General features: G+C 36.4%; 1 pseudogene; it reads left to right on the top strand.

Annotated features, from left to right (window-relative positions):
- The first annotated feature begins 4,658 nt into the window (after nt 1–4,658).
- Nucleotides 4,659–4,747, top strand: LOC131858650 (small nucleolar RNA Z102/R77; annotated as a pseudogene).
- The last annotated feature ends 17,144 nt before the right edge of the window (nt 4,748–21,891 follow it).

The following is a 21,891-nucleotide window of genomic DNA, read 5'->3' on the forward strand; positions in this document are numbered from 1 at the left end:
ATGTGCTTCCGATTGCAGTCCTTTAAACTCACTAGCTGATATACCACTGATATTCATGACATTTTCCTTAATTTCACTGGCCTTCTTAGAGGTATCTCTGATAAACTTGTCTCTTTTCTTCCTTTCTTTCTGCATAAATACATTATTTGCAATAGTTTCAACATTACCAAATATTTCTTTAGATGGCTCTCTTGGTGCTTCAAGTAGAGATTTTGCATATGTCTCAAGAATAGATAGGTCTACCTCATAACCCATCTCAGTAACCCAAATAGTTATAGGGCTTACTGCTTCCATCCAAGTCTCATCTTGTTTAATGACAAAACATATTTGTTTGTCATACTTATCAACTATGCTCTGTGGCAACCTTTCTCTCTAGCTCTCATCTTAGTTTGAAATGTCTTGAAGTAATCTGTTATGATCTTGTCATAGTCAGTGCCCATACTGGTGAAAGCTTCCTAAATCTGTTTGCCTACTAGGATGTCATAACCAAAATCTTTGTGACCTATGTCGGGTATCTCTTTGGTAAAGTATAGCATTAAGCATACTAGTAGGTTCCAAAAATGGAAAGTACCTTTCTTATCTCCCTTAATCTTCTTCAAATTGTTAATTAGTTCATCTTTAAGCCATTCACAAACATCAATCTTAGCATTATTGTTCACCATCTCATATGCACTATGAATACAAAGGCTAGAAACCGAATTCAGTCTATTTGTATGTGTTGCTTTATATCCAAGTATCATACTCACATATCTCACATTTATATCCTTAACATCATTGACTCTAAGTGATTTGCTATTAGATGTGGCTCCGGTTAAGCTTGTCACACTCTTGTTAGGTATTTTCTTGGTTTTATCAAGCCTACTATCGGTTGAAGGTAAACTAGTAACTGCCTTAATTGCTTCCTTGGTTATCTTGCAAACAGACTCTAACCACATGAACTCTCCATGGACTCTGCTCAGTACAAGTCGTACAACTTCCTTTGGAAATTCGAGAATGTTCAGTATTTCTACAAAACCTAAGTCTTCCACAATCTTATGTTCAGGTTTAATCACACCTTGTTCATCGGTAATAACCTAATTGAACATTTTCCTCAAATCCTCAGTCCCTAGGTCTTCTATGTTGCAATGGATGTAGATTCTAGGGTCTTCAACAAATGCGACACCCTTCAGAATTTTTGAAAAAGCTCCGACAGAATCATCCTTCTTTGCAATCTCAGGGATAATCTTAAACTCGAGTCTAGGGCATTGTTTTTTTTCAACAATGGTAGGGTTTGCAATAAATTTAGGAACAAAAGATGAAGTTGCCATTTTGATAAACACCTCTTAACTTGAAATTCTCTGAATGTCTGAAAATCACTTCGTTGCTTCACCTTAGAATGCCCTTGCTCAATTTTATGCTCTCTGAATGCTTGAATTCTTGGTGAGTTGAAATGAGGGTTTATTTGGTGCTTTATAGCCAAAAAAGTTCCTTAAAACCGCATTAAATGCTTTCCAATTAAGTGAAAACTTACCATATCTACCGGTAAAGAAGAAATGTGTCTTCTTCCCATCAACCGAGGGTAAAATGCATGATTTTCAATTTGTTGCAATACCCCCTAAGGATTATTCTTCAATCGGATGAAGAATCTCCTACCAGTGGAGGATTACTCTATTCTATCGATGCAGAGATAGATTCATCAACTTTCTGATCTCCCTTCTTAATCCATTGTTTTGAAAATTCTTGCTTTATTTTATTTACCTTTTCTTTTCCCTTTACATTAGATCCTTTATTGTTTTTCGGTGTAGTATTGCTTATACATAATTTTGCAATATGTCCAATCTTGTTACATGCATAACAAGTTACGTTATTCCTCTGAATAGCCTTTCCATGTCCTTGACCGGTTTGTGTTCTGCATTGATTAGATAAATGCCCAAATCTACCACAAACATAGCATTTCACATTTATTTTGCAATTTTCTAAATTATGACCAACTTTGTTGCATTTGGAACATTAATCGATGGGTAAGTTTGTATTCGGATTATTTCTAAATCTGCACTAATTTTCTCTATGACCAAACTTGTTGCAATTGAAACATTTCCCATTAAATTTATAAGCATTAGGTTGTCTTACCGGTTTACTATGATCTTGATTGTTTGCAGTCCCAGAACTTTATCCATGTTCAAATCCAAGTCCAATTGTATCTCCATCAGTTTTTTGTCTTTTCAACATGTCATCAAGTCTTTCTGAACTTTTCTTGAATGTGTCTTTGTGTTCATTTGCAATGATCAACTCATTTTCCAGAATTTCAACTTGTCTCACAAGCTCATCTTTATCGCGTTGCATGTGAATTAGATCTATTTTTACCATATCATTTTCATGATTAAGTCTCAAATTTTCATTTGCTCCATCATTAAGTCTCCTAGTCAAGTCTTCTTCATTCTTCTTCCTATCTTCAATATCCTTACATAGTCTCATAGTCATATCTTGCATTTCATTCCTCATATTAGTGTTTTCTTGTCTCAACTTGTCTGCAATATTATTAAGAGTTTCTTTTTCATCATCATGTTTATGCATTTGTTCATGAAGTTCTTTTCTCTTATTTTGTGCTATAACCAGGTTTTTCTGAAGTCCTTTAATGAATTCCTGTGCAGTCCTCAGATCATCTTCAAGTTTGATATTCTTCAATTTTTCTACATCAAAATCTTCAAGAGCTCCTTCCAACTATTTTCTTAAGTTCTCCATCTGTACTGGTTTCAGAATCTTCCTCAAGTTGTTAGGCTTTTGCAAATAGAGGACCAGGCTCTGATACCAATTATTAGATTCAATGACAGTCCCAAAGACACTGAGAGGGGGGGTGAATCAGTGTCTAACTGGTTGATTGAATATTTAAACTTATTTATAACTTTGTCATCCAAACTAGTGTACCAGTAAGCAAGAATTAATGCAGTAAACACAAATAACAGAGACAACATAAATGCACACCATAACACAATATATTTTAGTGAGGAAACCCAATGTGGGAAAAACCTCGGTGGGATTTGTGACCCACAATATATGCCCAGTGGCCAATGAATAAATACTACTTACAATAGGGGCCTGCACATGTAGGAAGGCCAACAGCCTAGAGCTCACTACTCAAAAGAGTCTCACAGACTACAAAATGGATAATTAGAATCTAATACAATGTACTGCTCAAAACAACAACTATAATGCTTGGTTCAGTATCGGTTTAAGCTCAGATAGAAACCTTAACCAAAAACCTTCGCTATCACTAAATCACCTTATACAATTATCTCCTTGATTACAATATTTTCTATCTCTCATATAATACCATACATACAATACCTACAAAATGACTTATGAGATCTCATACTTATATGAGTCTATACAATATACCATGTCAGCTTACAAAAGATAATTATAATACAATAAACAAAAGGTCATCCCATCTTAGCCTTAGTGTCGGTATGCTTTTTTTCTGGTGTAATCTGGATGCCCATGAAAGTGCCTGCTGGTGCATGACGTAGAAACCTGTTGCCGGTTGGTTGCCAGTTGGTTGCCAATCAGTGACAACATCAACTATTCTCATTAGAGTGTATAATGCCAATAGAGGACACATCAAGTGCATCTTCATCAGATTGAGGGAACTTCACCTTTGTCTCTCTGTCCACTTGGTTGTATGTCGGTATTCTCCTTGTTACCAATTTGCATGTTTCTGCCTTCATACTAGTAGTGTGCATGATATCTTCATTCCAACTATCTCCATTCATTATGCATCTATGGGAACACCACTTTCCATTTGCATACTGATAACTCCATGTGTGCAACTACAGAGCCTCATTTTCATATGACTGGTTCTCTTCTCAACTGGTTTTCCAAGAAGGCAAACTCACCATCTTAACTCTTCCTTTTCTGTCTTAGTAGAACAATGTGTCTTCTCATGTTGAGCCGGTGCACATCTCAAAACATATCCTATGGAGGCTTCCTCATCTTCTATATTAGTCATGCAGTCTATGCATCCAATTACCTGACTTTTCTTACTTTGGCTTATCCCAGAGAGTCATAATGCATTCCATGTATGTTAGGAGATAAGACAAGTAATTACCACTTACCGGTAGAAGTGAGTCCTTGTCTCCTGTAGACCAAAGATAGAATAGAATTAGTTATCAACATATTCTACACATCAACTTCTAGTGTTGCACTAATATGACCTCCTTATGTGAGAAACTATATTTCCTACACATAATCATGTAGACATCCCCTTTGTCTACTTTACTAACATGCAACAGTCCAAACTCTATCGATCACGTCACCATCCTATGATGACCTAGTCTTCCGATGGGAGTCCTCCAGTTTCACATTCACCTGCATACCAGTTTTGCACTTTGTCATTAGCTCACCCTACTAACTTTCCAGACACATGCTTACCAGTTGGCAACATCTGAATGCCAACACATTACTTTACCAATCATTATACTTGTCATCAACATAAGTCAACACTAATTTGTGTACTAGTGACTTGCAATACTTGGCTGACATCAATGTCACCAATACATTTCAATCTCCCACACCAGTCATGCTATACTAGTTGACATCAATGACAACACAATACCAACAGTGCTTAGCGGAGTGAGCTAAGGGTTTGATGTTGTACCAGATCAATTTTCCATGATGACTTATGATCATTCAATGATTTATATTGATTTGCAATTGATTATAATGATCCATATGATGATCTGAAATGAGTTGTAAAGATTTGTGATGATCTATGATGCAATTTAGGGTTTAGTGGTCAACCTAGTGGAAAGTATTATTTATGTTGCCTTTTTTAATTTTTATTGTGTTGGTGATCTTAGAGAAGAGTGTGAAGCCGTACCAGATAAGAGTTAGGTCTACCTGAGAGTTGCAGATAGTGAAGCATAACTGGATTTGATTTAGTAAGCTGAGAAGTGCAGGTAACATATCACTTTTTTATTGTTGTTCTCTAACAATTACAACAAATTAAATCCCTTAATCAGGTAGGTCCTGACAGGCTTTAATCTTGTAAATCCCCTAACAGGGTATCTCTCAAAAAGAGTGGTAAATCTTGTCATGAGGTTGATCCTAACAGGTCATTAATCTCCTAACTGGGTGGCACATCCAAATCCATTGACCGAGTGACTCCTAACAGGGTTTTCTCCTAACAGAGCGTACTTCAAAAGAGTACAAATCTTTGTGGGTATTAACTCCCATAGTGGCTTTTCCCTATTTGTGTTTCCACATCAAAAATATGGTGTTCATGTGTGGAATTATTTTCATGTGATGTTATTGATTATATTTAGTTTATTCATTATTTTTTAATACACCGGTTATCACAGTTTATCAGATATTTATCAGAGATTACCTGTACTATTTAATGAATTGGCATATGTGTTAAATGAAGTTAGATTTGTTGTAAGTTTTATTTGGGTTTAACTATTTAAGTTGGTATTAATATTGATTTAGCCCCCCTCTTAGTATTAACCAGATCCTCATAGGATTAACAATTGGTATTAGAGCTTTGGTCCTCTGTGTACAGAAAGCCTAACTGCTTGAGGGAAAGATTTTGAGGAAGTCAAGATGATGAAGAAAAAGAGTCCCAAGTTCAACAAGGACAACTAAAAGATCTAGAAATATAGAATGAATATCTACATCAAAGGTCTTGGTGCACAATACTGGAAGCAAGTTGAAACAAAATATGTTGCTCCTACTACTACTCCCTTAACATTGGATGAACTCAAAGAGCAACAAGATAACATGAAATCCTTAGAGCCATTGTTAGTGTCATGTGTGTGAAGTAGGATACTTGCAGCTGCAACAGAAACACTCAATAGATCATTACAAGCATGGTTAGCGGATTGAAATAAAAAGAAAGATAAACCATGACAAAGCAACCTATCACCTCCTAAGAGATGCAAGTATGAATTTTCTCTCAGATCTGGAAAAGGAATCCCAATGACTTGACTACACCTAGATGGAGGATTTAAAATGATAAGATATGAAAGATAGATGAAATATTAATTAAGATAGATTGATCCAAGAGGCTAATTAAGGTAATGAAATGCATGATTTGTTGGCATTATGTGAACCAGTATAAGGACATAATGATATTGTATGTTGTCATTGATGTCAATATGTGATATGTGAGAAGAGAGAACCAGCACGTGTGTGAACCGGTATGTATGCCAAAGTGAAGTGGTATATTTGCTCCAAGTGAATCGGCATGTAGTTATGGGAACCAACACATGGAAGCATTGTATGACTACTGGTTGGTAGGTAGTTTCCACTTCAGGATTTCTGATTGGAGTACCTCAAGCATGTGTGACTCAATTGGTGATCTTTGTGTGATGAGTTAGCAGTATAACGGAGAACAGATCATGTTGCCATGTAAGCCCTGTGTGCATGAAGGATCTTGCATGAAGAAGACTATCCCTATCCACCTTGGGAATGTGCGAAGTTTGTCAAATGGTGATAATGTGTGGATAATGGATGATGGAGAATGTCTTGAGATCGATTCAAGATTATTGTATTTAATGCAGTATGATTCAACGGTCAGGATTGAACCGCTTGAATTGCTTAACCTAACAAGTTTAGGGTTTAGGGTTTTTGCTACCGACCTGTCTGTTTCCTATAAGGTCGATGTTGTGTTTCTTTCTAAGGTTGTTGGAAAAATTTGTATGTGTGTATCCAAGGGAAGTGATACGTGATTCTTGCCAGACCAAAGGAGAGAGGAGATACCTGCAAAGTGAATGTGCAGAAGGTGAAGAGGAGCCAAAACGGATCTGCATTAGCATTGAGTACTGTTACCAGATCATTGTAATTCCTGTTGATATTTAACCACTTCAGCAATTGTGAAATCCCTTAACAGGGTAGCCTTAACCGGCTTGATACAAATCCCTTAACAGGGTAGCCTTAACCAGCTTGATACAAATCCCTTAATAGGGTAACTCGAAGTTATTGAGTTCTAGGAAGCTATAGAGCTCTGGAGATCCTTTAGCTATTGAGTTCTTGAAATCCTCTAACAAGGTAACCCTAACCGGGTTTAACCCTTAACCGGGTATTGTAGCCATCCCTTAACCGGGTGATCCCTAACAGGATCGGTTCCTAGCAGAACCTATTGTAATGTCTTTAATCAGACAAGGCTCCTAACAGAGCGGACTTCTAAAGAGTTCAAAAAGAATCTTGTGGGTATTCATCCCCACCGTGGTTTTTCCCAGTTGGGTTTCCATGTGAAAAATATGTGTGTCATGTGTGATGCTTTTATCTTGTGATTCTTTGTTATTACCTGTTGAGCATATGATGGTTCTGTGTTTTATGCCTATCTATAAAACATATGGAACTAACTATTGTGAAGATCTGATGATAGTTTACTTGTTCATGCATGAGGGTGTAATGGTTCTATAGTATTGAGCTAAGAGGATAGCTTAGTGAGTAATCGTTTTATGATTGTTTTAGTTGCTCTGGGTCTTAGCGGTTGCACTCTGTTTCAACCAGTGTCACTGCTTGCCAGTCACTTGGAGTATTTGCTGACAAACCGGTTTTGGATATTATTTTGCCTATACTGATTCACCCCCCCTCTTAGTACCGGTTTGGCACTATTCATTCATCATTGAGTTATCATGATTATACTAAATGATGATGCAATTAAGCTAGATGATGATTAGATTAAACTAGATCTAAGATACAATTGACTATAATAACAATGCTTAAGATAGAAATGATATGCCTATAGTAACAATACATGAAATGCTAATGAGAAGGGATGTGCCTATAATAACAATGCCTAAAATGATACGAGATGGGATCCTTTGTGCTCCAAAATGGGGGATATTTATAGGATTTCCAAGGCCAGGGGTGAGGTGACAGGAATCAACGGTCAAGATTGATTTTGAAGATATCAAGGGTTAAATTGGAGGAGGTTGGAGAAGAGGTTGGAGGGAGGTACACTTGTCATCTCTATGGTGGCAAGTGTCAAGGAGCCTTGCTCATAAGAGGGAAAGTGTCCAAGGGAGGAGACATGTGGCATAAGTGCCATGTGTATCAAGGGGAGAATATCCAACCCATAGGAGGTTAGGATAAGGAGGTTAGGATGTGCAAGATAGGATAGGGTTAGTTAAGCCTAGGGTTAGGTGGAATGGGTTAGGTTAGGGGGAGGTTAGGTTAGGTGGTTAGAGGTTAGGAGGCATGTGGGTAATTTAAATTTAAAAATTCAAATAATAAGAAAAGGCTAATTAACTTTCAACAACTCATAAATTGATTTGTTTTAATTAATTAGGGGATTAGAAGAAATGAATTAAATGGGGGAGGATTAATTAATTCAGGTTAATTAATCAAAGGGGCTATTGAAATAAACTCACTAAATAAATCCTTAGATTTATTAATAAGCAGGTGAATGAGGGATTTAATCAAACTGCTAATGGATTCAATTAAATTGGAAATGGGGATTAATTATCTTCAGACCATTTTTAGGTGTATACACTTTGCCCCTCTTTGAAGTGAGGTGTGATGACGCGTTGATTCAAAGAATAATCTCATTTTGATGATGATATTGATGCGATATTGGTTCGATAGGATGCCCCAGAAATTGATTGATAAATTGTGATACGATGATGCCCCCTTGGGAGATCAATTGAGATAATTGACCTGTGGAGTATTTGAATTTTTGTGAAATTGATTTCCCGATTACAAATGATTTGATATCTACAACATTGATTGATGAAAGTGTGAGTTCTTCGATCACTATGATGTGGTTCTCAATGTGATGATTGATAGATTTTGATTGAATTGATAAGATTGATTATATTGATAAGATCAAGAGCTAGTTTGGTTTCAGGAATGGCACCTCCTATATAAGATAAAGATGATCAAAGCATCTGGTTTCAGGAACGATATATCCTATATAAGACTTGATCAGAAATTCTAGTTCTAGGAAAGATACATTCTATATAAGACATGATATAATGAATCAGATGAGATTGATTGATAGAATGGATTTAATTGATTTAATTAAGAACAGGCATTTTGTTGATATCCTGTTGCAGGAAGATTCAAATGTGTTGATGTTGGTACATTTGAGGGAGTAGCATAAGATTCGCTTTGGGTTGATAACATCTAGAAAGAGATGAGTCATCGATCTGATTGTGTATACACCTATGATGATAGATTGATGATTCCTGTGATAGATTTGGCCTTGGATAAGACGAGATTTTGTGATCCTATGCAAGAATGAAATGCAAGCTAAATGCAAATGAAATGAAATGTTGCGATCGGACCAGTCACTGAGTTATTACTTTGTGTCATCATTGATATTTTTAAAATGTGGGAAGTGAGTGCAAACATTGATAGTATAATTGAACCATGATGACCTGAGCACTACTTTCCTAGATTTTGATATTGCAAGTTAGCACAAGAATCGAGGTATAATTGAACCAAGATGACCTAAGTGTTGCTTGCGTAAAGTAGACAGTATTAACCATTTCTATATGCAAATTGGAAGTGTCTTCGATGATACTCTAATGATCATGTCCTGAGACAAATTTGCACATATTAATAATTAATTTACAGACAACAAACAAGAAAAATATCATGTTCCTTCCTTGTTCCTCTAGTCAAAGACATCCTAGAGTCACTCAGAAATCATGATAGCAAAAATCAAGATATAAAAGTTGAATCAAAGTGCTAAAACCATTATCCAAAAGATATCATCCATTGATATGTGTTTGATGTGCTTAGACAGACATGTGATAGGTTGATGGTTGATAATTTGATCACATGTTCAATGTTGGATGTGCATCGGTGTTTGCTTGACAAGAGTTGCCTAACTATTTGTTCTACCTGTTGGATTAAGCTCAAAACGATGAAAAATATTGCCCCTAGCTAGGTGCAGGATTTTGCCCCAAGCCTAGAAACAAATTTAGTATGATATACCCAATGATCCAAACCATGGTGAGAAACCATTTGTGATTCCTACATATGTACAAAGATTTTATTGGTGGATATGAATAGCGCTGATGGAAAATGAAATGCAAGTGGAAGGATGCATGAACCAATAAATGGAAGAGCTAGCTGACAGATAGTGCCTGTTGCCAGGTTTTCACCATCTGTTTTTATTGCACTTTTTTTTCTCTGTTTTCGTTGTTTTTGCTCTTTTTGATTTTTTTTGCTTTTCCATTGTTTTTTTTTTCTTGTTCTTTTTCGCTGTTTTTTGCTTTTTCTGCTTTTTCACTGTTTTTGGGTTTTTCTGTTTTTTCACTATTTTTGGCTTTTACTGTTTTTTCGCTGTTTTTTTATTTTTCTGCTTTTTCAAACATAAAAATTCTTCAGATGCATGCTATTGATGGGTTCATCGAGTTGATCCCCATTCTATGTTGATAGTTGATATGCTCATAATCCAAAGACTGTTGTGACTACAAACGGACCTAACCAGTTTGGTTCAAACTTCACTTTCTTTTCTCGATCTTCCTGGTTACGTGGATTTTCCTTTAGTACTAGTTCTCCAACTTGAAAAGCTCGTGGTTTGACCTTGTGATTATAACTTGGACACATTCTTTGTTGATACACCTTTAAATGATCAAAGGCATTTTGTCTTTGTTCGTGGATCAATTCTAGTTCTTGTAGTCTGGATACTCTTTGTTCTTCATTTGGAGTAAGACATTTTAAGGATACTCGTAGAGAAGGTATCTCTACTTCTATTGGTAGTATACATTTTGATCCATAGACAAGAGAAAAAGGTGTGGCACCTGTTGGTGTGCAGATAGTGGTACGGTAGGCCCATAAAGCAGGGTTCAATTGAATATGCCAATCTCTGCCAATATCATTTACTGTCTTTTTGAGAATTTTCAGAATAGTTTTGTTTTATGCTTTTGCTTGTCCATTTCCTTGTGGATAGTAGGGTGTGGAAAATTTGTGTTGGATCTTGAATTTCTCATATAGCTCTTGTACATCCTGGTTCTTGAACGGTCACCCATTATCAGTGATAATGGTCATGCGTATGCCATAGTGACATATGATGTAGTTCAAGATAAATGGAGCAATTTGTTTTCCTATGATATTGATGAGAGGTACTACCTCAATCTATTTTGTGAAATATTCTATAGCTACAAGGATGAATTTGTGACCATTGGATGAAGGAGGATGTATCTTTCCTATTATATCAAGACCCCATTGGAAAAAAGGCCAAGATGTTGCCAAAGCATGAAGCTCTTGTGCTGGTGCATAAATCAAATTTTCATGAATCTGACATTGTTTGCATGCTTTAGCTATTTGAAAAGAATCTCGTTCCATAGTTGGCCAATAATAGCCCGTGTATGAGTTTTTTCGAAAGGGTAAGACCACTTGAATGAGTGCCACAAATGCCATTATGGACTTCATTTAAGATCTTCTCACATTCTTCTTGCTCAAGACATCTTAAGAGAGTACCGTCTAGATTGCATTTAAAAAGGGTATCCGCGACAAGAGTATAATGAGAAGATTGGCAATTAAAGTTTCTCTTTTGGTTCTTTGACAAGTCAGGAGGGAGGATATTATCTTTCAGGTATGTATAAGTTTGGCCACAACGGGAGGAATCATGCCCAACAAGGTGACAAATAGTCTGGGAATTAGGACAATTATGTGTAGGGTAAAACAACTGTTCCACCAGGAATTCACAACGCTCTTGATTTTCCTATGTCTAAAGTAGAGAAGCAAGTGTTGCCATGGTGTCTACTTCTTTGTTGTCATTCCTCAGAATATTCTCAAAAGTTATTTCAACAAAGTATTTCTTGACGTCATAAACCATCTTCTTATAAGGCATTATCTTTTCATCCTTTGTTTGATAATTGTCATTGATTTGATTGATGATGAGCTGAGAGTCTCCAAAGACCTGAAGTTGTGTAATATTCCATTCTATGCCCATTTTGATTCCTGTGACCAAAGCTTCATACTCTTCTATATTGTTGGTACATGGGAAGCTTAATTTGTATGCTTTTGGAATTGTATGACCTTGTGGTGTGATGAATAGAATGCCTTCTCCTGATCCATGTTGTGTATATGAACCATCAAATTATAATTGTCATGTCTTTGTGGTGACCATTAGGATATCAACATCAGAAAATTTAATGTGTAAAGGGAAATCATATTGAAGCGGTGCCTCTGCTAGTTGGTCTGCAATGACTTGACCCTTGATAGATTTTTTTGTCTACATACTCAATATCAAACTCACTTAGGATCATGATCCATTTTTCTAATCTTACTATTAATGTTGCTTTGCTAAGAAAATACTTCAATGGATTGATTTTAGCAATCAATTTGATGGAGTGAGATAGTAGATAGTGTCTTAATTTTTTAGAAGAAAAAACTACCACCAAGCATGTTTTTTCTGTTGGTGAATAGTTGAGCTCATATCCCACTAATGATCTACTAATGTAGTAGATGGCTCGTTCTTTTCCTTCATTATTGTGTTGTGTGAGAAGAACTCCTAATGATACTTTGGTGGTTGATACATAGAGTAACAATGGCTTTCTTGGAATCACTGACATTAGGACGGGTGGTTGCATGATATAGGCCTTGATCTTGTTGAATGCATTCTCACATTGATGTTCCCACTTGAAATTAATGTTTTTTATACAATGAATAAATGGTTGACATTTATCTACTAGCTAAGCAATAAATCTTCTGATTTATTGTAGTCTACCTTAGAGTGATCTGAGTTGACTGATATTCTGGGGAGATGCCATTTCCATGATTGCTTTGATCTTGGCTGGATCTACTTCGATACCCCTATCTGAAACAATGTATCCTAGTAGCTTACCTGAAGTAACACCAAAGGCACATTTCTTGGGATTGAGCCATAACTTGTACTATTCTAAGCTATCAAAGATCTTTTCCAGTATTCCTATATGGTCTTCTTTGTTGTATGATTTGGCCAATACGTCATCCACATAATCTTCCATGAATGTATGCATCATGTCATGGAATATTGTTTTCATAGCTCGCTGATATGTAGCACCTACATTCTTTAGTCCAAAAGGCATGGCATTCTAGCAGAAATTACCCCATGGACATGTGAAAGCCATCTTTTCTTGATCTTCAGGTGCTATTTTAATTTGATTGTATTCAGAGAAACCATCCATTAGAGAAAACATGGAGTGTCCAACAGTTAAATCCACAATGATGTCAATGTTAGGCAAAGGAAAGTCATCCTTTGGACATGTAAAGATCTCTGAAGTTTGTGCACACTCTAATACTTTATCTGGTTTGGAAATAGGAACAATGTTTGATACCCATTGAGGATATGCTAAAAGTCTGATGAATACTACATCTAGTAATTTCTTTAGTTTTTCTTTGACAAGAAGAGTGATATGAGGATGCATTTTCCTTAATTTTTGTTTAAATAGTTTGGCTCCTAGACTAACATTTAAGTGATGCATAATAACCTCTGGATCGAACCCTAGCATGTCTCCATAGGACCAGGCACAATTGATTTTTCATTGTTTGAATAATTCCATATATTGTTGCATTTCTTGTTCTGATAGAGAAGTTGTTGGATGTAGAATATTTGGTTGCTCTTTTGTCCCAATGTTAACTACCTCTATTGGTTCGATCAATATGGATGACCTTTCTTGATAGTATTCAGATAAAGTGTGACATCTCCCATCTTCCAGTGCCTCGAGGAGGTTTTCACCATTAGATGCATCCTTTCTTTTTACTTTTTCTCAGTCTAATGTTGCCAATAAATGGTTTTCACCATTAGACCTGATATTGTTTTCCTTATTTTCATTTTTGCAACTGAGAGATTTGGAACCCACTTGACTAGAAGATGCGATATAGGAATTCCTGGTAAAATTTGTTGTGGGTTTGATTGCATTAAGATATAAGGATATGGCATGGTCATTAGGAAAGGTATCAATGGTAGTATGTCTTTCATTTTCCCAATCAATCAGTTCAGGATGGAGTAGAGGTAAGGGATCCTCAGGTTGAGATGTTCGAGGGTATTTAGGTTCATGATAGAGATGTAAAATTTTTTGATATATACTTCAATGTCTAGAACGATACTCTCATTAGAATGACCTCTTGCAAGTATCTCTTGATTGTCCTCAATTAAGCCCAAGTCAATCGAATGTGATTCTAATTCAAGTGGGCCAGTTCCTAACATTTTTCCTGCATACATATGAACTACATTGACTCCTACATCTTCTTCAAACCAAGTTTCTTCAGCTAATTCTTCAAAATGATAGGAATCCCATTCCCATTCATTAGAATTTATCTCACTCGTAGCTTGCATTTTGCAAATTTGTTCATATAGCGTTTGATTTGTTTCTTCTATTTTTCTTTCTATATCTTTTACTTGCTCAGCTTCTTCTGGACTGAGATTGAGTTCTGCCAACCTTGCTATCAACTCTCCTTGATTTGTACTAGCTTCTTTCTTGTTTTGATTGAGAGTTAATGTTTCTTGGGAGGTGCCTTTAGTTTTTTTTAATTGTTGATTAAAAGCTTGCTTCTTTGGCCATTTCATGTTTGTTTGTGCTTGTTGTTTGGCAAATGTTTCTTCCAGTTCAATTTCAAGTTGTTCTTGTCTATTTTCATATTCATCTTGTTGTTGGCTAGAAGATGTGTCCTCTGGTAGAGTAACTTGTTTATACCCTAAGCCTGATTTGTCTGTAGCCCGCTGAGTATGAGGTTGGATAGGTTCTGAGATACCTTCTTTTCATTTTCCTACAGGACCTGTTCCAGTGTATCCCATTTTTGAAGGATGTTAATCCTTTTCCATACTTTTCTGTAGGTATTCTGACATTGTTGATCTTTTGTTGGACTTCTTCATCCTTGTATAGCCACTGTAGCACATATTTGTCTTTTGTTTCCTCTGATAAGGTCCCAACACTAACAAATGCTCCATCAAATATTGGAAGATGTTTCACAAATGGTTGTTGTTTAGAGTTTGATGGTTTTCCATAGGATTTAGGAGAAAGTGGCAATTGTGATAGTGAATATTCTTCATTCCCTCGATCTCTTAACTACATATGTTTTTCCATACTTGACAAAATTGAGGCAAATTATTTTTCCTTGGTTTGTGTGTTTGAAGATGATGCCTCCCTATTATGAGGAACAATGATCTCTTGAGCTGGTTTTAGATTACTACAATACTGGAATGGATTTGAATCTATTGAGATTGTGATTTCCTACCCATTGTAGGGAAATTTTAGGCACTGATGATATGTTGATGGAACAACTTGTATGTCATGTATCTAGGGTCATCCCAAGAGTATGTTGTATGATAAGTCCAATTCTAGAACTTGACATGCTGTGTCTTTCTGCAAAGGTCCCACTCTGATGGGTAATATCACAATTCCTTTAGAGAAACGCTCTCCTTCATCATATTCTTTGATGGTGATCTTTTTCCGGGGATCAACTGTTGTGTGTGTGAAAAGTGGACCTGTATCTGTATCTGGAATACACAACACTTCAATTAAGTCATTAGATGCATGGTTAGTAAATCAATAATTTATGAATAATAAACCATTACAAAGCAACCCATTGCCTTCTAGTAGATGCGAGTTTAGATTGCTCTTAGATTGCTAAGTGATCCAGTGACTAGACAACACCTAAACGAAGGATTTTTAAATCTATATGAGCATGATATTAAGCTAGATGGATGCAAGATTTAAGCAATAAATGAGATAAATGATCTAAATATGTATGCAATGAACCTAGAGCAAAAACAACATAATAACGATAAATTCTCCAGGATTTCTGAATGAGAGATGAGAGCTTGAATTTATAGAAAATTCAGAAAGAAACCAAAGGTTGAGATCAAATGATGATGAGCGGTCAAGATTTTCCAAGAGGAAGCACAATCCAGGTGAATTGATGTGATTGGATGCTTTTCTCAGTTTTAAAGGAAATTGAACTAAAATTAAGATTAAATCAAGAAAAAACTGATTTATTCTCTATTTTATTCAATTTTAATATTTAATTGTTTTAATTGCTTTCTTTGAGATTATTCATCAATTTTTAATTTGTTTTTCAAGATTATCTCCAATTGATTTCTTTTCTCAAATTTTTAATTCTTTTTTGGTCAATTAATTCCTTTTTTGATTTATTTCCATTTTTGAAGATTTGTGCTCATAATTTCCAATTCCTCTTTCTTGATTTGTTTCCTTTTTTGAAGATTTATGACAATTTTTTATTTATTTTTCAAATTAATTCCTCTTTTTGTGATAAATCTCTTTTTGTAAATTAATTCCTTTTTTTGATGATTTAATGGCAAATTGATTTATTTAATTAAATATGCTAGGATATTTAATAAAATAAATAAGATAATTATTTTAAAAACGATTTACTTGGAATGATTTAATTAATTAAATAAATATTTAATTAATATTGAGTGATTAATTTGCCATGTGACATTTGATGATTTAAGAATTAATTTTGTGCTCAAGATTTATTTAATTGCCTTTGGTTAGGACCTTGGTGATGTTGTCGAGATTAGGGGCTCATGGTTTAGATGACCATTTTTAGGGTATTACATTTGCCCCTCTTTGAATTAATGTGCGAGTAGCGCATTGGTTCAAAGAAAATTTGATGTCTAGGAGATACCAGTTCTGAACTTGATTGATCATAAACTAGATGAAAGCGAGGTGTTTAGCTTGATTCGAAATGACGAAGCTGAATGAAGTCTGATTAAAGTGATACCGTTCCCGAACTTGATTGAAATTAGGAACGATAGAAAACAAAAGATACCAAACTTGAACTTGATTGATCAAGAAGCAGATCTTACTGATCTAGAACTTGATTGAACTAGACACAGTGAGTGAAAATAAAAATTGATCTTGAACTTGATTGATCAAGATACGATGAGCGAAGATAAACTGTCCAGCTTGATCCAAAGCGATGAATACTGAACACCTGCTTAGATTAAGTGTGATCAAAGATACTCTTTAAACCCTTGATTGAGTTTAAACAAATAATCAGCTTGATGAAAAGTGATGAAACTGATTAACATTAAGAGATTGATTCAGATGAAGACAAATATCAACTTGATATGAAGCAATGAAATTGATATGCCCCTAGAGATTGATTTGATTCAGATGATCGAGAGATCTCAACTTGATATAAAGCGATGAAGTTGAGATGCCCCTAGTGATGAGGTCTTATTTAATTTTCTTTAGTTGAAAATATTTTTTGCTCGACTTTCAATGAAGATTTGAAAATTTTCTCGACATTTGAAGATGTGAGGTCATAAGGTCATGAGTATGCCCCCTCGAGAGCGAAATCGAAAGATAGCGAGGTTACAAGATGATAGGCAATTTGGAGTGATGATAAGTTGTTGTGAGCACAAATTTATTCAAAGGAATTTTGAAAATTTTGCATTGATTGATAAGAAATTGAGCGCAAAGTTGATTTGTAGAAATTAAATTAAGATTCAGCGTTGAAATTGAGAAATTGAGCTCAATTAGAAGAGAGAATGAGCTTTTGATGAAAAGCACTAAGTGGTCCAAATTTTGAAATTGACTAGAAAAATGATCTCGAATTTCAATTTCAATCCCGAAAATGGAATCAGAACGGTCAAATTAGCTAAGGGTACAATTTTCGTGTCCATCGGAGCAAGTTGAAAAATTAGGTTTTTGGCTATATATGGGACGAAAGTGTCATTGTAAAATCATTTTAACCCTCCAAGTTTGAAAATTCAAAAAGCCTTCTGCGAAGAAAATGGTGGTCCCTACTCGTCAGCATCAATTCGAGCACCAGAGAAGACATAATCGACCCCGAAACTATGAGCCAGTGGTAAGTGATCGACCTTAAGCCTCTTTATGTTTTCAATTTTGAATTTTTTTGTTCATTTTGCAAGTTTTTTGCATGTGTGGGGTCGAGTTTCATGTTTTACCGTGCGAGACAGGATCCTGTCTCATACGAGTATCTGGTAAAATTTCTTTTGTCATTTAGGGTCATTAGAATTGTCATTCAGGATGCACCCTCATATCGTACGATAGGTCTATTAAAAGACCATTTTGTCATGCGGGAGCCAATAGTATGTCGTTTGGGGTTGTTTTGTTGTGCGAGAGCTAATCCTAGCTTGTACGAGATTCTGTCTCTCTGTGTTTTGTCGTTCAAGAGACAGTGAGAATTTTTGAAGGTCCAAACGTGAAATTTTGATTTTGCATGTGACTTAGTTGAATTTACGTGATGTTTTACTTCTCTTGTAGGCTCATTTGGAATGTTTTTTGATGCTTCATTGTTCGGTTTTTTGTAGGTTTGATTACCTCCTGTGTTGTCTAGATGCATTTATCCTCCTACTATGGCATTAGTTTGACATTTATCTGAGGTTGAGCAGGCTCATATTGACTTGTACGACTTGACTCATCTATTGAGATTATCTGATATTTGTGTGAACCACGGGATGCTCACGACATTGGTTGAGCATTTTCATTCAGAGCAGAACACATTTCATCTACCGGTGGGAGAGTTGACTATCACTCTTGAGGATGTATATAGGATCCTTCGTATCCCTTTTGTTGGGGATAAGGTGGATTATGATGTAGGGCACCTTCCAGGATTACAGGCAGTGAGGCATGTTTTCAGTGATCTTGACATTTTGACTTGTTCCATTAGTTGGGACATACTGATGAGCAGGTACAGCGAGGAGTATCCTCTGGCATGTGTTCTAGCAGGGTTCATAGGTTATTTTCTGATGTCAGATAGAGGGCAGCAGGGCTTCTAGTGCGGATGGGGTCAGATGTTAGAGAGATTGATAGAGACCCCTCAGAGACTTGGCTGGGGTTCATGTTTATTGGCCCAAATGTATCGAGAGATGCATGAGATCGTGTATAGAGATGGGCGGAGCATAGCCGCTGGTGTATATATTTTGCAAGTGTGGGCTTGGGAGCACCTTCACATTTGTCGGCCCATAGTAGATAATAGTAGAGAGCCTGGGTAGCCGATTATATACAGGTATGCCGGATACATTACGCAGCCCCATCTGGGCAAGACAATTTTTTGGAGACGACAACTAGATGACCTACTAGTTGTTGTATGGAGACCGTATAGAGGCTTGGAGCTGTGGGATGACTGGCAGATGGTTCGCAGGGACTTTTTTATTATGCGCCCTCTTATCAGGATATCTCAGACCATTGTGGAGCGATTCATCATTTCTTGAGTGATGAGGCAGTATGGCCAGCCTCAAGGGATCTCGTAGGAGTACACAGCGTATGCGCGTTACGCAAATGATGAGAGACAGGGATGTTCTCCATGGTTGTCCTATACTTTGGCGATGTAGGAGTTGACTAGTTTACATCGCCTGAGGTGGGATTATATGGATGATGTGGTGGATGCGGGGGTATTGCCCCAGTATAGAGATTGGTTTCAGCAGCATCCGTTCCCTTGATTCACAGATCCAGCAGAGCAGGCTCCTCATATTGAGGATGTTGAGGATGATGTTCCCACACTGGGACAGGGACAGAGCCATAGGAAGGGACAGGCACAAAGAGCTGAGGCTCCATGACGGAGTGGTCATGATCTTAGTGCTAGCAGCAGTAGGGTGCCAGCTGATGTTAGACAACAGAGGGGTGAGGGCAGATCTTAGGAGTGAGATTGGGTGGGACTGAGGAGGAGCAAGCAGCTCCGAGACAAGTCTGGCAGCGGTGAGATGAGCAGGGTGGAGCCATAGGTGGAGATGGGGGTGGAGAGCCTGCGAGAGAGCAGGGGACTGATGTAGGGTAGTCGATGAGAGCATGCCTTGTAGAGCTGCAGTCATAGTTGACAGTGGCTCAGACTCAATTGGTGGAGCGAGACCGACAGCTTACTGAGGTGAGGATCGAGCGTGATTGCCAAATCACATCATTGAGGGTAGAGTCGAGAGCAGAGATAGATGCTTTATGATAGGAGGTCCTTCTCTAGAGTAGTAGGGAAACCTACTATTGTTGGCAATATAGCTTTATAACAGACAATGAAAGATTGTTGGCATTTCAATAAGGATATTGAGAAGGTTGTTGATGATTATGGATATAACTGATTAAAGATGTTTACTGTCTTGATATTATTATTTTGTCATTGATGTCAAGAAATTGATTTTCTAATTCAGTATGATGTTGCCATATCTTGAGAAGTATGATATGAAGATTATAAAGATGTCAGTAAAAGACACAGGAAAGAATATGATGAATAAGGGGATGAATAAGGTATTCAATGGGCAACTAGTACCGAGTTAGACAATGATGAGATCATGATGTTTTAGATTGTTTTAACATCATACATATGTTGTAAAATGTAAAGGTTAATACTATACTATGTTATCAAGCAAAGAACCTAGTCAGTAAACCCTAAGGTTATCGCTATCGGTTAATGAAGGCAGAATGTCTACCGAGTGAAGTTTAGTATTCACTGAGTTGTTACCAAGTTGTAACCGAGCTATAACAAAATGCATTAAATGTTTATATGCATTATTTAATGAAGGAAGCTAATGAGCTGGAATTGATCAATGATTGGTGAGCCGTGAATGAAGTTTGTTAACGAATCTAAGGCAATGAAAAGTCGGCATGAAGTTCTACAGCTCAAATTGAACCGCAATACCTTGGCACAAGTTCCAAGACTAATATGCAAGTTACAAGGCAGGGTAAAAAAATTTTAGATCGAAAGATGCATTGAACCTGGACAAGATTGAAGATCTGATGGCTATGATTGATCATGGGAAATGTGATCAAGGAGATTAAGCGGTTACCTAATTGTTTATAAATAGAAAATTGTTGATAAACAATGTATGCGGGCAAGTGTATGCACAGGGATGCTACATAGTGATTATCGAGCACAGAAGCTTGAAGACCTATTTGAATAATAGAGTATAGAAGCCCAGCAGATAGACAAGATTAGTTCTAAGTCTAAATTGTATTGAACAAATAGGAATCTTCTTTAGCATTTTAGATGTGAAGTTGTAGATAGATTTTATTACTGTTATTTTGTGAAAGTGAGAAAAAATCTCTTAACCGAGTGGACTTAACAGTTTTATTTGTAAAATCCTCTAGCAAGGTGACATTCTGATTGAGTGTTTGAAATCCTTTGACAAGGTCACTTCTAACAAGGTGAAAATCATAACAGATCTGAGGGAAATCCCTTAACTAGGTCACATCTAGCAATGTGTTTGTAATCTTTAACAGGATTTGCTTTTAACCGAGCATACTCTAGAAGAGTATATTTCTTAGTGGGTCCGAAATCCCATAGTGGTTTTTCCCTATTTGGGTTTCCACGTTAAAACTGGTGTTATGAGGTTTATGATGTTTATATGCTTTTGAATTTGCATGTTTGACAATTTTGGTTATATTACTGAAATATATGTTACCGAGGTTGAATCTGATGTTTTTATGGATGATTAAGTTTGTATGATTCACCCCCCCCTCTCATCTTGTTGGCTATTGGATTTATACTTATATTAAGTATCAGAACTATCAATTGGTATAAGAGCTTTGGACTCTGGAAGGAAAGTTTAAAAGTACTTGAGTTAAAGATCCAAAGATGTATAAAAGGGATGCACCGAAGCTAAACAAGTCAAGTTTCTCTACATGGTAGAAAAGGATGAAGCTACATCTATCAGGAGTTGGAGAATATGATGTATACTATCTAGAGAATTATTTTGTTACACCGAGCACCTATCCATTGACTATGGAAGAGATAAAGGCAAAGCAAGAACATATTCAAGCAATGATTGAAATAACATCTGCATTGACCGATTCAGAGTTTAATGATCTAGAAGGCTACAATGATGCAAAGGCAATGTGGGATAAGCTCATATCAGTATATGGAGGTGATGAACATGTTCAAAGAGCAAAAGTAGATAGTCTAAGAGGACAACTTGAATCTATGAGGATAAATGAAGGTGAGAACATAACTCAGTACAACACAAGACTAAAGGAGATTGTTAATCAAATCAAA

This window comes from Cryptomeria japonica, chromosome 9, assembly GCF_030272615.1.
Source record: "Cryptomeria japonica chromosome 9, Sugi_1.0, whole genome shotgun sequence".
Taxonomy (NCBI): domain Eukaryota; kingdom Viridiplantae; phylum Streptophyta; class Pinopsida; order Cupressales; family Cupressaceae; genus Cryptomeria; species Cryptomeria japonica.